At 44.2% G+C, this 12559-nt stretch overlaps 1 long non-coding RNA gene across 2 annotated transcripts in view; it reads left to right on the top strand.

The window, feature by feature from the left end:
* The window catches only part of LOC143824258 (uncharacterized), a 48716-nt gene that overhangs the window by 6066 nt on the left and 30091 nt on the right, over window positions 1–12559 (top strand). The gene's annotated exons all lie outside the window — the stretch shown is intronic.

Raw genomic sequence — 12559 nt, forward strand, 5'->3', positions numbered from 1 at the left:
ACCTCACAGGTTGTCTGTTGTGGGGAGAGGAAAGGGAAGGCAATTGTAAGCCATTTTGAGCCTCCTTGGGGTAGAGAAAAGCGGCATATAAGAACCAACTCTTCTTCTATCACCTTCTAATGTCTGTTCCATCTTCAGTATTTCAATATATATTTTTAATTGTACATCTCATTTTAGTTTTCTAATGATTACACCATGTGAAATCATAGCAGGTTAATCACAAAAGCAGTGTTGCTGCACAACTTTTACAATTCTGATCCAGCACTTTTAGAAGTCCCACCGCAAAATCTGTTTCTAGACATTGAAATGGCAACTTAAAAGCTTGACACACATTCCTGTAAAAGATTTAATTGAGTAGAGCCCACAACATTTGGATCTTGTGTATAGACATTTGTAATATTGTGTGTTCTAATTCCATTGCATACCTCTGGCATTGCAAAGTGACTCATGCATTTATGACATCCTGGTTTCATGGAAGTTAACACAACGTGCTGAAGCTGCATTTTTCGTGAAATGACTTAGAAAATGTACCTGATCCAAAATGTTTTGGCTAGGGTGTTGATAAGCACCCCATGCACTGAGCATGTTATTTCTGTATTGAGAGATTTTGATTGCCTTTTAGGCAATCTATACCACTTCTATACCACTTCTCACTGAAGTGCTGGTTTTGAGCATTAAAGCCCATAATGGTTTGGGGCCAAGATATATGAAGAACCATCTGCTTCCATATTGTCCAGCCAGTTTTGGTCATTGAATGCATCTATGGGGACTGTGCTCTTTGTGCCTCCAATGAGTTAGGGAAAGTGAGATGGGAGAGAGCTTTTTGGAGGTGGTGTGTGATGATTCTGGAATAGGTTCCTCTTACAGGTTTAGTTGGAGCTGAAATTTTTGTTTCACTTAGCATTAGCATATTGTTGGTGTATTGTTCTGTTGTTGTCCTTGTTTGGATGCTCTTGAGTTTAATGTGCATTTATTCTATCTGCTAGGCATCCGTCCTTAACATCACCTTTTTCTTTAACTAAGATAAGATGTTTTGTCTGTATTCCAAAACCCCTTCTTAGAAGTAGTTTTTATATATCCTGCTTTTCACTATCTGAAGTAGTATTAGTAAACCAATAGTAAAGCATTAGTAAGGTAATAGTAAAGTAGTAGTAAAGCAACAGTAAGGCAATAGTAAAGTGGTGGCAAAGCAATAGTAAAGTCATAGTAAAGCAGTAGCAAAGCGATAGTTGAGTATCAGTAAAGCATTAGTAAGGTAGCATTAAAGCAATAGTAAAGCAGTAGTTAAGCATTAGTAAAGTAGTAGTAAAGCATTGGTAAAGTAATAGTAAAGTAGTAGTAAAGTAGTAGTAAAGTGGCGGTGAAGTAAAAGTGGTGGTGAAGTAATGGTAGAGCAATTGTAAAGTGTTAGTAAAGCAGTAGTAAAGCAGTAGTAAAGCAATAGTAGTAAGGTATTAGTAAATAGTAGTTCAGGTATTAGTGAGGTAGTGGTAAAGTAGTAGTGGTAGTAGTAGTGAAGTAGGAATGGTAATAGTAGTTGTTGTAAAATGAAGCTGTGTGGCTTTAACAGGAAAGTGGCATCTGCCCACCAATTTTGCACTAATGGAGCAAGCTGTATGAATGTAGCTAAAGCTTTCATAGGGCAGGCAGTAGGGAATAGATTTGGAACAATATCAGCTTTTTGTAGCAGCCCACTTGTACTACATGTTGGGAGGTCCCCCTAATCTTAAGCAGTAACTTTTCCATTGGGTGCATGATTTGCTGTTGAAACTGGTTGCCACGATCTTGTTCCATTCACAACCCACTGAGAATAAATTTCAAAACTAATTATTGTAGGCCACTTAAAAGTTACCATTAATACCTTTTCTCTTCAGACAATTCAGAATCTACAAGTTATTTGTATTCATTACAGGCATACATTTCTGTCTAGTTGTAATGCTTATCTTTGATTTAGTGCTAGACTTTATCAATGTTAAAATCTGGTATCCTTACCAATATCATACACTGGGTGTACTTACTATTGTTATTGTTGTTGTTAGGTGCAAAGTCGTGTCCGACCCATCGGGACCCCATTGACAATGATCCTCCAGGCCTTCCTGTCCTCTACCATTCCCCGGAATCCATTTAAGCTCGCACCTACTGCTTCAGTGACTCCATCCAGCCTCATCATTCTCTGTCATCCCCTTCTTCTTTTGCCCTCAATCACTCCCAGCATTAGGCTCTTCTCCAGGGAGTCCTTCCTTCTCATGAGGTGGCCAAAGTATTTGAGTTTCATCTTCAGGATCTGGTCTTCTAAGGAGCAGGCAGGGCTGATCTCCTCTAGGACTGACCGGTTTGTTCGCCTTGCAGTCCAAGGGACTCGCAAGAGCCTTCTCCAGCAGTGCTTACAATAGTAGCTATTTATTTGTATATCTAAAAAAGCAGAGCCGCCTTTCCTAATTGCCTTGTTCTCCTTCCGGAGCTGCCTGTAGCTTTTGGACTTCTTATAGCAAGCTGTCTAACAAACATGCTTTCCATTGCTGCCTCTGAAGACTCAGGTCATTGCGATGCTGGGAATATTTATCTATTAATACTGTGTAATTTCCATGGTGATAGTTTACTTCTGTATTATATGCAGGACTGGAATTTTGCAGTTGGCTAATCACGTGTGCTGAATTCAGTTTGCTGAGTACAGCTTTCCCCCAAAAGTTCTTTCCACCCTGAAAGGACAATATTGTTTCAGAAAATAACACTGAATCATAGCAGAGTATGAAATAACTAGTAATCAAGCCCGCTGTACTCACAATACAGCGGGTGCTAGGCAAGGGAGCCCCTTGCCCCTCGCTGCGCACGGCTGGCGGGGGCTCCCTTGCCGGCGGCCTGATGCGTCAGAGGCGCTTTGCGCCTCTCGCCACGTCAGGCCGCCAGCAAGGGAGCAACTGCGAGCCGCGCACAGCGCGGCTCGCAGTTGCTCCCTTGTTGGCAGGGCGGGAATCAGAGAGGCCAATCGGCAGCCACTTCGCGCCTGCCGATTGGCCCCGCCGAAGGTCTGTCCGGAGGAAGGGGCCAATTGGCACCCTTCCTCATCCTGGACAGAGCCCGCCCTAACTCCTCCCTCTAAGCCTTTACGGCTTTATTTAGTCCACGGCGCCCTTGGCGCCGCGGGCGGGGTTAGGATTATCACCCTCTAGATCAGTGATCCCCAACCCCCAGTCCTGGGACTTGTACCGGTCCGTGGATCAGTCGGTACCTGGCTGGGGCTCCTCCTCATCCTCCTCCCTGGCTGCTGCTTCGGAGCCTGCCCTGACACTGCCACCGGCTCACCTTTGGTGCTCTCCAGTGGCCGCCATGGCCGGCTCCCCCTTGGCATGGCAGCTGCTGCTGGCAGCGCCTCCCCAGCGGGCAGTGAGAAGTCAGGGGCACTGGCAGGAAAGCAAGTGGAGCAGGGGCTCAGGCAGCGGCGACGTCCCTCGGCTAAAGACTACCCCCGCGCAGGGACTCAGTAAAATTGTCAAGCTGGTCCCCGATGATAAAAAGGTTGGGGACCACTGAGATAGGGAATTGTCTGCATGCAATTTGAGCTGACTGCCCCTCATTGGCAGAGTGCTCTCTCTCTATAGGTGGGATGACCTCAGGGTGGGCCAACCAGGTAGGGAGTGAGTTGTCAATGTGAGTTTTTATTATGTTTAATGATGATGATGATGATCTGAGGAGTTCCAGCAATTCTATTCAAGTTTTACAGATACAAACCAGGCAAAGGGAAAGAGAACAAGGACCCAGGCTTCCTCCTAAGTGTAGCTTCTCCACTGCTTTATTCAACAACGCCTAAGTGCTGAAATGAACTCTAAGTCTTTAGTCCCTAGAGGCAGAGGCCGACACTTTATTTCAGTTTAGATTTTGTTTATTTAGATTTATTTAGACTATGTACAAATGTAGGCAAAGGCCTCTGTTGTCCTTGCTGGATTTATATGCAGCTTTTAATTCAGTAGGGACGTTTAGGGACTTTCAGAGAAAGATCTCCCATCTGTACTGTTCTAAGCTTGTGGACTTCAAATGATTTGGAAGAGTGTAGCTCTTCTTAGGATGGCAGTGTTTATGTACCAATGTTCTAAAAGGACTAGTTTGAACCATATTTTACCAAGAGATAAAACTGAAAATAAAATATTTGCATACTCAATTAATTTTAGAAATACAAAGAGAGAATACATAAAAGGAAAGACTATCCACAAACTATTTCAGGGCAGGAACCAAGTCATGAGTAAAGCAGTCCAAAGAGCTGCCAGATGACACCCAGTTCTCAGTCTTTTTATACAGTTGTGGGTTTGTTTGTTTTTACATTGGAGCTAACTACTCAAATCTAACTTAAATGGCAATGCAAAGTTTTGAGTTTCTATATTAGTATAGCACTGATATCCTGTAAGTATCCTGTGGCAGATTTGATGTTAAGAGGTATGATGGTTCACTCACACATACAAATTATCGGGATGTACTAAAACTAAAGATGGCAACAGCCGATATACAATACAGCAAAAGCTAAAGCTCACTATAAGCTTAGGCTAGCAAGAAATGAATAGAGACATCATAGGACCACTGCAAGGACAAGAAAGTGAAATTATAACAGATGATGAAGAGTGGGCTGAACTGCTTAACTCCTATTTCTCCTCAGTCTTCTCTTGTGAAAGAAATAGTGATCAATGTGGCAATAACGTAACACAACACAGGGGACGGGAATGGTGGCCTAAGATCACTGTGGGAGCAGTCCACAAACACCTAGTTTCTTTAAATGAAACAAAGTCTTCTGGGCCAGATGGACTGAATCCAAGGGTACTAAAAGTACTTGCAGATGTCATCTCTGAACCTCTGTCCATTATTTTTGACACTTCTTGGAGAACAGGTGAGATGCCAGATGATTGGTGGCGGGCAAATGTTGTCCCCAACTTCAAGAAAGGGAAAAAGGAGGATCCAGGTAATTGACCCGTCAATTTGACATCTGTAGCTGGCAAAATAATCAAACACTCGGTCCTTGAGCAGCTGGAACTGAGAGCTGTGATTTCTAAGACTCAGCAAGAACAAGTCCTGTCAGACCAACCTTATCTCTTTTTTCGAGAAAGTGACTACCGTGCTGGATCAGGAGAATGCAGTGGACATAGTTTATCTGGATTTTCAGGAAAGCTTTTGATAAGGTTCCACATGGCATTCTTGTTCACAAGTTGGTAAAATGTGGTATGGATCCTAATTCTGTCAGGTGGATCAATAACTGGTTGACAAATCATACCCAGAGGGGACTTGTTAATGGTTCAGCATCTTCTTGGAAAAGAGTGACAAGTGGAGTACCCCAAGGATCTGTCCTGGGGCCTGTGTTGTTCAACATATTTATAAATGATTTGGATGAGGGATTAGAGGAGATACTTATTAAATTTTCAGATGATACTAAACTGGGATGGGTAGCAAACACAACTGAAGACAGCAACAGAATACAGGACGATCTTGATAGGCTCGAGAAATGGGCTAAACTGAATAAAATGAAATTCAATAGGGACAAATGTAAAGTTCTGCATTTAGGTAAAGGTATCCCCTGTGCAAGCACTGGTTCATGTCTGACCCTTGGGGTGACGCCCTCCAGCGTTTTCATGGCAGACTCAATACGGAGTGGTTTGCCAGTGCCTTCCCCAGGCATTACCGTTTACCCCCCAGCAAGCTGGGTACTCGTTTTACCGACCTCGGAAGGATGGAAGGATTGAGCCGGCTGCTGGGATTGAACTCCCAGCCTCATGGGCAGAGCTTCAGACAGAATGTCTGCTGCCTTACCACTCTGCGCCACAAAACACCAAATACACCAATATAAGATGGGGGAGATTGTCTTGGCCATAGCATGTGCACAAAGGAACTAGGTGTTTTAATAGACCATACATTGAACATGAGTCAGCAGTGTGACTCAGTGGCTAAAAAGGCAAATGGGATTTGGGGCTGTATCAAACGGAGTATCGTGTCCATCTCTATGATTCTATGATTGCCCATAGGGAATACATACTTGCCTATAGGGAATAATGGAAAGCATAATTGCCTATAGGAAACAATGGAAGAAATTTCCCCATAGGAAACAAGGCAATGCAGGAACTCACAACTACTTGCCCACGTACCGTGACCCTAATTTCATGCAAAGTGATCCCTCCCACCCAAAACCTGATCCCTGTATTATTCCAGATACAATGTGAACAACTCCTTGTTCATTTCTTCTCAGCATGTTAATTAATACAGGGGTCAGCTTTTCAGTAAGGCTTAGATATTTATGGGCCCTGTCCAAGAAATGAGGTAGCACTGCACTATCCAACATCAAGCAAGATTTTCCTGGTTGAGAAAAGAAACTGCTTTACAAAGATCTAAATCAACAGCACAGGATGGTTCCTTCGAAGCTTCCAGCTTGTCGTCTACACTTATATTTACAGAGTTTCCAGTGACCGATTGGTTCCTCCATCCAGGGTGATTTATATGGAAAAGGAAGCATGATCCCATTAAGAATCCAATAAGGACCATGGAATATTGTTTTACATTTGCTGTCAGTCAACAGGGGTTTAGCAACGGGTTTGAAAATGACCCTCGCGCTCATGTCAAAAACACATGCAGCCTCTGGCTTCAGCTTTTGCTCTACTATTGATCTTCTGGAAGGCTGAGCAGGATCCTCTTTGGTTCCTTTTAGAACAGTCCGTAACATTTCAATAAAATAGGTCACGTTTGCATGCCTATAAAAATTGATTCCCCTTCTACGAATGCTATTGCTGCAATATTTGTTTTAATGCAAACAAGTACAGGAGTACTAGTCTTTCTAAACAAAAAACAAAAAAAAAGCCGTGAATAAAAATAAAGGTAAAAGTATGCCCTGTGCATGCACCATGTCTGACCCTTGGGGTTTCTTGGCAGGCTCAATACGGGGTGGTTTGCCAGTGCCTTCCCCAGTCATTACCGTTTACCCCCCAGCAAGCTGGGTACTCATTTTACTGACCTCGGAAGAATGGAAGGCTGAGTCAACCTTGAACCGGCTGCTGGGATCGAACTCCCAGCCTCATGGGCAGAGCTTCAGACAGCATGTCAGCTGGCTTACCACCCTGCGCCTCAAGAGGCTTATGAATAAATATACTCTTTGCAATTAGGGAAATATTGAGTGCACATCAATCAAAATGCCCGTATCTGTCTAGAGTTAGAATCCATTTCATGATTTCTTTTTCCCCCCCTGAATATTGAGTTATCACCAGATTAGAAGCTGGCGCTCCTAACCTCTACGCCAAGCTGGCTACACTACACCAACCACTACGCCACTCACTAGATCTAGCATAAGAGAGGCTTGCCCTTGAGCCAATCAAAAAAGGTAATAAAAATGTACAGTCTACAGAAGATATACAGGTTTTGACATACTTGAGGGAGTATCCAATTATGCAGCAAAATGTGACTTTGCAAATTAACCAAACCAAAATGTCAACTATAGCACAGCAAACTATTTATTTATTTATTTATTGCATGGCATATGGGTAGTATATGGGTAACTGAGTCTGATCTATCCTTTCTGAGCTTATAGCTGTTAGGCAATGTACAGGATTTTTAGATTGTTCCCCCTTCTGTGATTCCCCATGGACTCCATAACTGTCTGTCATAGTTGCTTAAACAGAAGGGGAAGACAGGAAGGAGGAAAAAGCAAAGAGGAGAATAGAGAAACTCCTTCCTGCTAGAGATGTGAGCTCAGATATATCCAGTCCAAAAATATAACCCTAAAACGCCCTTTTTTTGGGGGGGGGGTTATATTCCAAAGAGAATCCCAATCAAAAGTGGTATTTTAATGACAAATATTCCTGGAAATATTTTTGGCATGTTTCCTGGGCCACAGGAGCTATGAGCAAGATAAGGTTTCTCAGACAAATGGGATCTCACATTATGGAAAGTTTGTCCTGTTGTTCTACTGAGATTCTCTTGATTCTCTCTTCTGTTGAACCAATGCCAATGTGTTATAAGGGTTAAGAGCAGCACTTTCTAATCTGGTAAACCATGTTTGATTTCCCGCTCTTCGACATGCAGCCAGCTGGGTGACGCTGGGCTTGTCACAGCCCTGATAGAGCTGTTCTGAGCAGCCCTGTCAGAAGCTTTCTCACTCCCATCTACCTTACAGGGTGTCTGTTGTGGGGAGAAGAAGGGAAGGCAATTGTAAGCCACTTTGAAAATTCTTCAGGCAGTGAAAAGCATGGTAAAAAACCCAACTCTTCTTGATTACTCCCTTTCTTTGCTTCAGTTGGTTAGCTTGGATTCTTTGGATTGACACTGGATCCATTGGTTTTGCCACATTGATCTCTTGTGCTGTTGGGATCCTCTGGCTGGATGTTTGTTCTCTTGTGTTTGTTGGTTCTGTTTCCACTGGAAAGCCTTTTGCCAGTAGTTGCTTGCTCTTGTGTTTTTGGCTATTCTTTGCCCCATTGAAAGCAGTGATTACTTTGTTCAGGGATCCATAGGATTGTGCTGCCTGGTCAAATTCACTTAAAATTTGGGGGTCCTTTAGTGGACAGGTAGCACCATCTCTGAAGCAATTTTACTAAAAAAAAACTACCACTACAGCCCTCTGGAAAGATTACCCATAGAGAATAATGGACCCAAATAATTTAGGAATCCTGGGGCAGGGAGCCCAAATCTAAATATTGAACTTATATAGGAAATCTGAGTAATTCGCAATACCAGCTCTTATCCCCTCCATAAATTCCAGATCTGAAAAAGACCTTTTTTTGTGGGGGTCACAATCTCCCTCCCCACCCATGATTTGTGGAGAGGGCATGGCTTGGTTTGTATGCCAAAAGTCCCAAATTCAATCCATGGTATCTCCAGTTAAAACAATTTGGTTATAGGTCTTGTGAAAGACCTTTACCTGAGACCCAAAGCTACTGCCCGTCAGACCTTGATAGGCCAAACCTCTCCCTTGATAGGCCAAGCCTCACAGGATAAGACGGCTTCATGTGTATTCATTCCTCAGGGATACCAGCTGTAGACTATGTATACCAAAAACTTTAGGAGAAATTGCAGGAAGAAGACAGGCATGAAAGTAAAACTGTTTCCCCTTTACAACTTGATGTGCCCACTCCCTGCCATACCACTGATTGTATTACTCACTTTCTCTTGCATCCAGAACTTGGAAATGCATCATGGAACTCAGGTGTACCTCGGCTGAAACAACAAACAAATTACACTTCCATCCCCCTAACACTAAATACAAATCTCATGGAATTTCTGACCTGCCTCTGGATCCAGACATTAATGTGATCTCCTCTGCGCATCACAATCTATATCAGGGGTAGTCAAACTGCGGCCCTCCAGATGTCCATGGACTACAATTCCCAGCGTTCGCTGGCAGGGGGCTCTTGGGAATTGTAGTCCATGGACATCTGGAGGGCCGCAGTTTGACTACCCCGATCTATATGTTGGGTCTTTTGATATGCTTTCTTGTATGGGTCCCATGGTGGATTCCATATCTAGTTGCTCACAATTACAGATACTTTCCTTAGGATTATTTGTGTGTGTGTGTGTGCGTGTGCGTGCGCCTGCGGTGTAAAGTTTCAGATGATGCCCGCTTTGATCATCATGTTTTGCCAAATGTCTTCTCGTAAAAGAAGGGTGGCTGAGCGTCCTGAGTTTTATTTCTGCCTCACTAAAGCTTTGTAATAAGTAGTTAGTAATGCGATTCCAGGATGGTTAATAATGGGACGGATTGTCTGCCGTATAATTTGTCGCTCGTAAATCGAGTTAATTAGCCGTCTAATTATATCCTTGGCAAATGGCATCCCATTTAAAGGGTGTATCCTTTTTGTTAAAAAACAAAACAAAAACCATATTCTTATTGGTGCCCAGGAAAATAAATGTTCCAAGAGAGCCGAATGCTTCTTTTGCCGGATTATTTCACTGTGTGTGGCCTTTTGTTGGAAATGGAGCATTTTAAATGTACCATACAGGAGATCCTCAAAGAACTCTTGGTGCAGTTAGTGTGGAAGAGATGACTTTTTAACCTGTGCCCCATTTCTAAAAGTGATTCTTGGAAAATGAAGCTCAGTGCTTCTGGAATATTTACTTGGAGGCTCTCGACCCACCTGTGCCTCCATTAAAGAAAATATTTAGGCAGAGGCTTTCACCAGGGCATTCATTCCTCTGAAATCAGTGAAGCTGGTTGCATTGAGCACTCCATGTTTTTTCTTTCTCCCCCCCCCCTTTTTTTTCCTTCTTTTTCCCCCTGGACCCAGGATTAAAACAATATATAACTCAAACTGCGCTTGGAATCCCAGTAAAACTCTGTAAATCCCAAAATTGAAACATAATTTTAAATTTCCACCACAACAAACGGCTTTTCAAATCTGTAGATTCACCATTTGGAACTGAGCATTTATTCTGTGGGACAGAATAATTCTGTTTGTATGCGGTTTGCAGAGAGACAAGTGAGTCAGATTTTAATCAAGTTTTTTTTCCAATGGAACAGCAAGGCTGTCTTTAATAGCAGTGCTTCCTATGAATTCAGCACTTTTAGACACTTCAAAGCACTTCATGCGCATTATCCAGTAATCCTTACACTAACCCCATGAGGTAGGCCATAATTTTTATCTATTTGGGGTGGGGTTTAAAAGTACAGATTAAGGATGAAAGACAATCAGGTTCCTTTAGACCACTTGCAGTGTGATCCTAAGTACAATTACACCTTTATCAACCCATGGAAATCAATGGGCTAAAAAAGGGTATGATTCTACTTTGGACTGCACTATTGGTGAGTTTGTGACTGATGCAAGAATTCATCAAGGGATGGCACAGTTGATCAGCCACACTGTCAATTGATACCCGTTCTTTAACCCAGTGGTCCCCAACCCCCGGTCCAGGGACCGGGACCGGTCCGTAGACCAGTTGGTACCGGGCCGCAGCTCCTCCTCATCCTCCTCCCCAGCTGCTGCCTCAGGGGCTGCCCTGCCACTCTGCTGCCAGCTCACCTTTGGTGCTCTCCAGCAGCCACCATGGTTGGGGCTCCACCTCGGTGTGGCACTGCACAGCTGCTGCTGGCAGCGCCCCCAAGTGGGTGGCAGGAAGTCAGGGGCACCAGCAGGAAAGCAACTGGAGCAGGGGCTCAGGCGGCGGCGGTGATGTCCCCCGGTAAAAGACTACCCCCCCCCGGTCCTTGGTAAAATTGTCAAGCATTGACCAGTCCCTGGTGATAAAAAGGTTGGGGACCACTGCTTTAACCGAGAAACTCCCAATTAAAGTATTCCATTGGATAGACATTGTTTGCAGAACAAGTGCTCTATAAAATGCAATTGGAGGGTAGAATCAATTTCCCAGCACTTGTAATGACGATACGTTTGATTTCCTGACTCCCTCTAGGTCAAGCTTTCTCAACCAGGGTTTTGTGTGTCTCCTGAATGGATGGGGGTTAATCATAGAACCATAGAATCATAGAGTTGGAAGGGACATCCTGGGTCATCTAGTCCAACTCCCCACACAATGCAGGACACTCACAACCCTGTCGCTCATCCACTGTAACCTGCCACCCCCTTGAACCTTCACAGAATCAGCCTCTCCATCAGACGGAATTATTAACCCCACCACAAAACCCCAGGGTTTCACGGAAGCTTGTTGAGAAAGCCTGGTTCTAAGGATTGGCTGATGATCCACTGGTCCCTTGGTAGGTGCTAGGCTGGGCCAGGCCTGCAAGCCTGCAAGGTTTGAGTCCCTCACCAGTTCTCAGCTGAAACCACTGTTTTGTTAGGGACAAGATGGAGGCCCAGAGAGCCCAGCCCTGAACTCCGTGGAAGAACAGTGGGACAGAAGCACACTAGACAGCCACAGAGTCCTTGTGCAGCTGGGTGTGTCTGAGCTTACAGGTCTTCTGTTTTAGTCGCAGTTAAGACTTTTGCACAGAAGCGTTTTTCATGGGATAATTGGCTTCCATTGGGTTCATTCTGTCCTGAGGGGAATAAAAAGTTTAAAAAACCCTAGCTGAACAAGGACCCATGTGTTGCCTGGATGCCCTGCAACCGAATGATGGATTGCCCCAATTAGTTGCGGGTTGAAGACAGTCCATGACGGGAGCCTGCCTCTTGGCAGCTACGCAACCACTCAATCTAGCTTAATCTCAAAGATACGAAGCCTTGCCCTTGCCCTCCCTCTCCCGCAATGCACTGGAAGTTCTAAGAGGGTCCCTAACATTCGGCATTCAGTTTGAATAGCTCCTTTACACAGCGCCAGCTGGAAGAACGTAGCCCCAAAGGAAACTAAATCACCTTGAACAGCCCTCGCAAGGTCGTTGCCTCCTCATTCTTTCCTCTTGGCTGCATCAACCGAGGGCATCCCTTTCCCATCGTTTTTGCATTCATGGACATTTCCAGAGGTGGCTTGAAATGAGCACTCTGGCCTCTCAGCAGCAGCAGCGACAATGTCATGGCAAATAAGCCAGGGCCAGCGGGGGCCAACCTACAGGTGGGACTTGGAGACCCACTGGAATTAGAACTGAGCTCTGGAGGAAATGGTACCAGTTTGGTGTAGTGGTTAAGAGCGGTGGCTTCTAATCTGGCGAGCCGGG

This window comes from Paroedura picta, chromosome 1 (genome assembly GCF_049243985.1).
Source record: "Paroedura picta isolate Pp20150507F chromosome 1, Ppicta_v3.0, whole genome shotgun sequence".
Classification (NCBI taxonomy): domain Eukaryota; kingdom Metazoa; phylum Chordata; class Lepidosauria; order Squamata; family Gekkonidae; genus Paroedura; species Paroedura picta.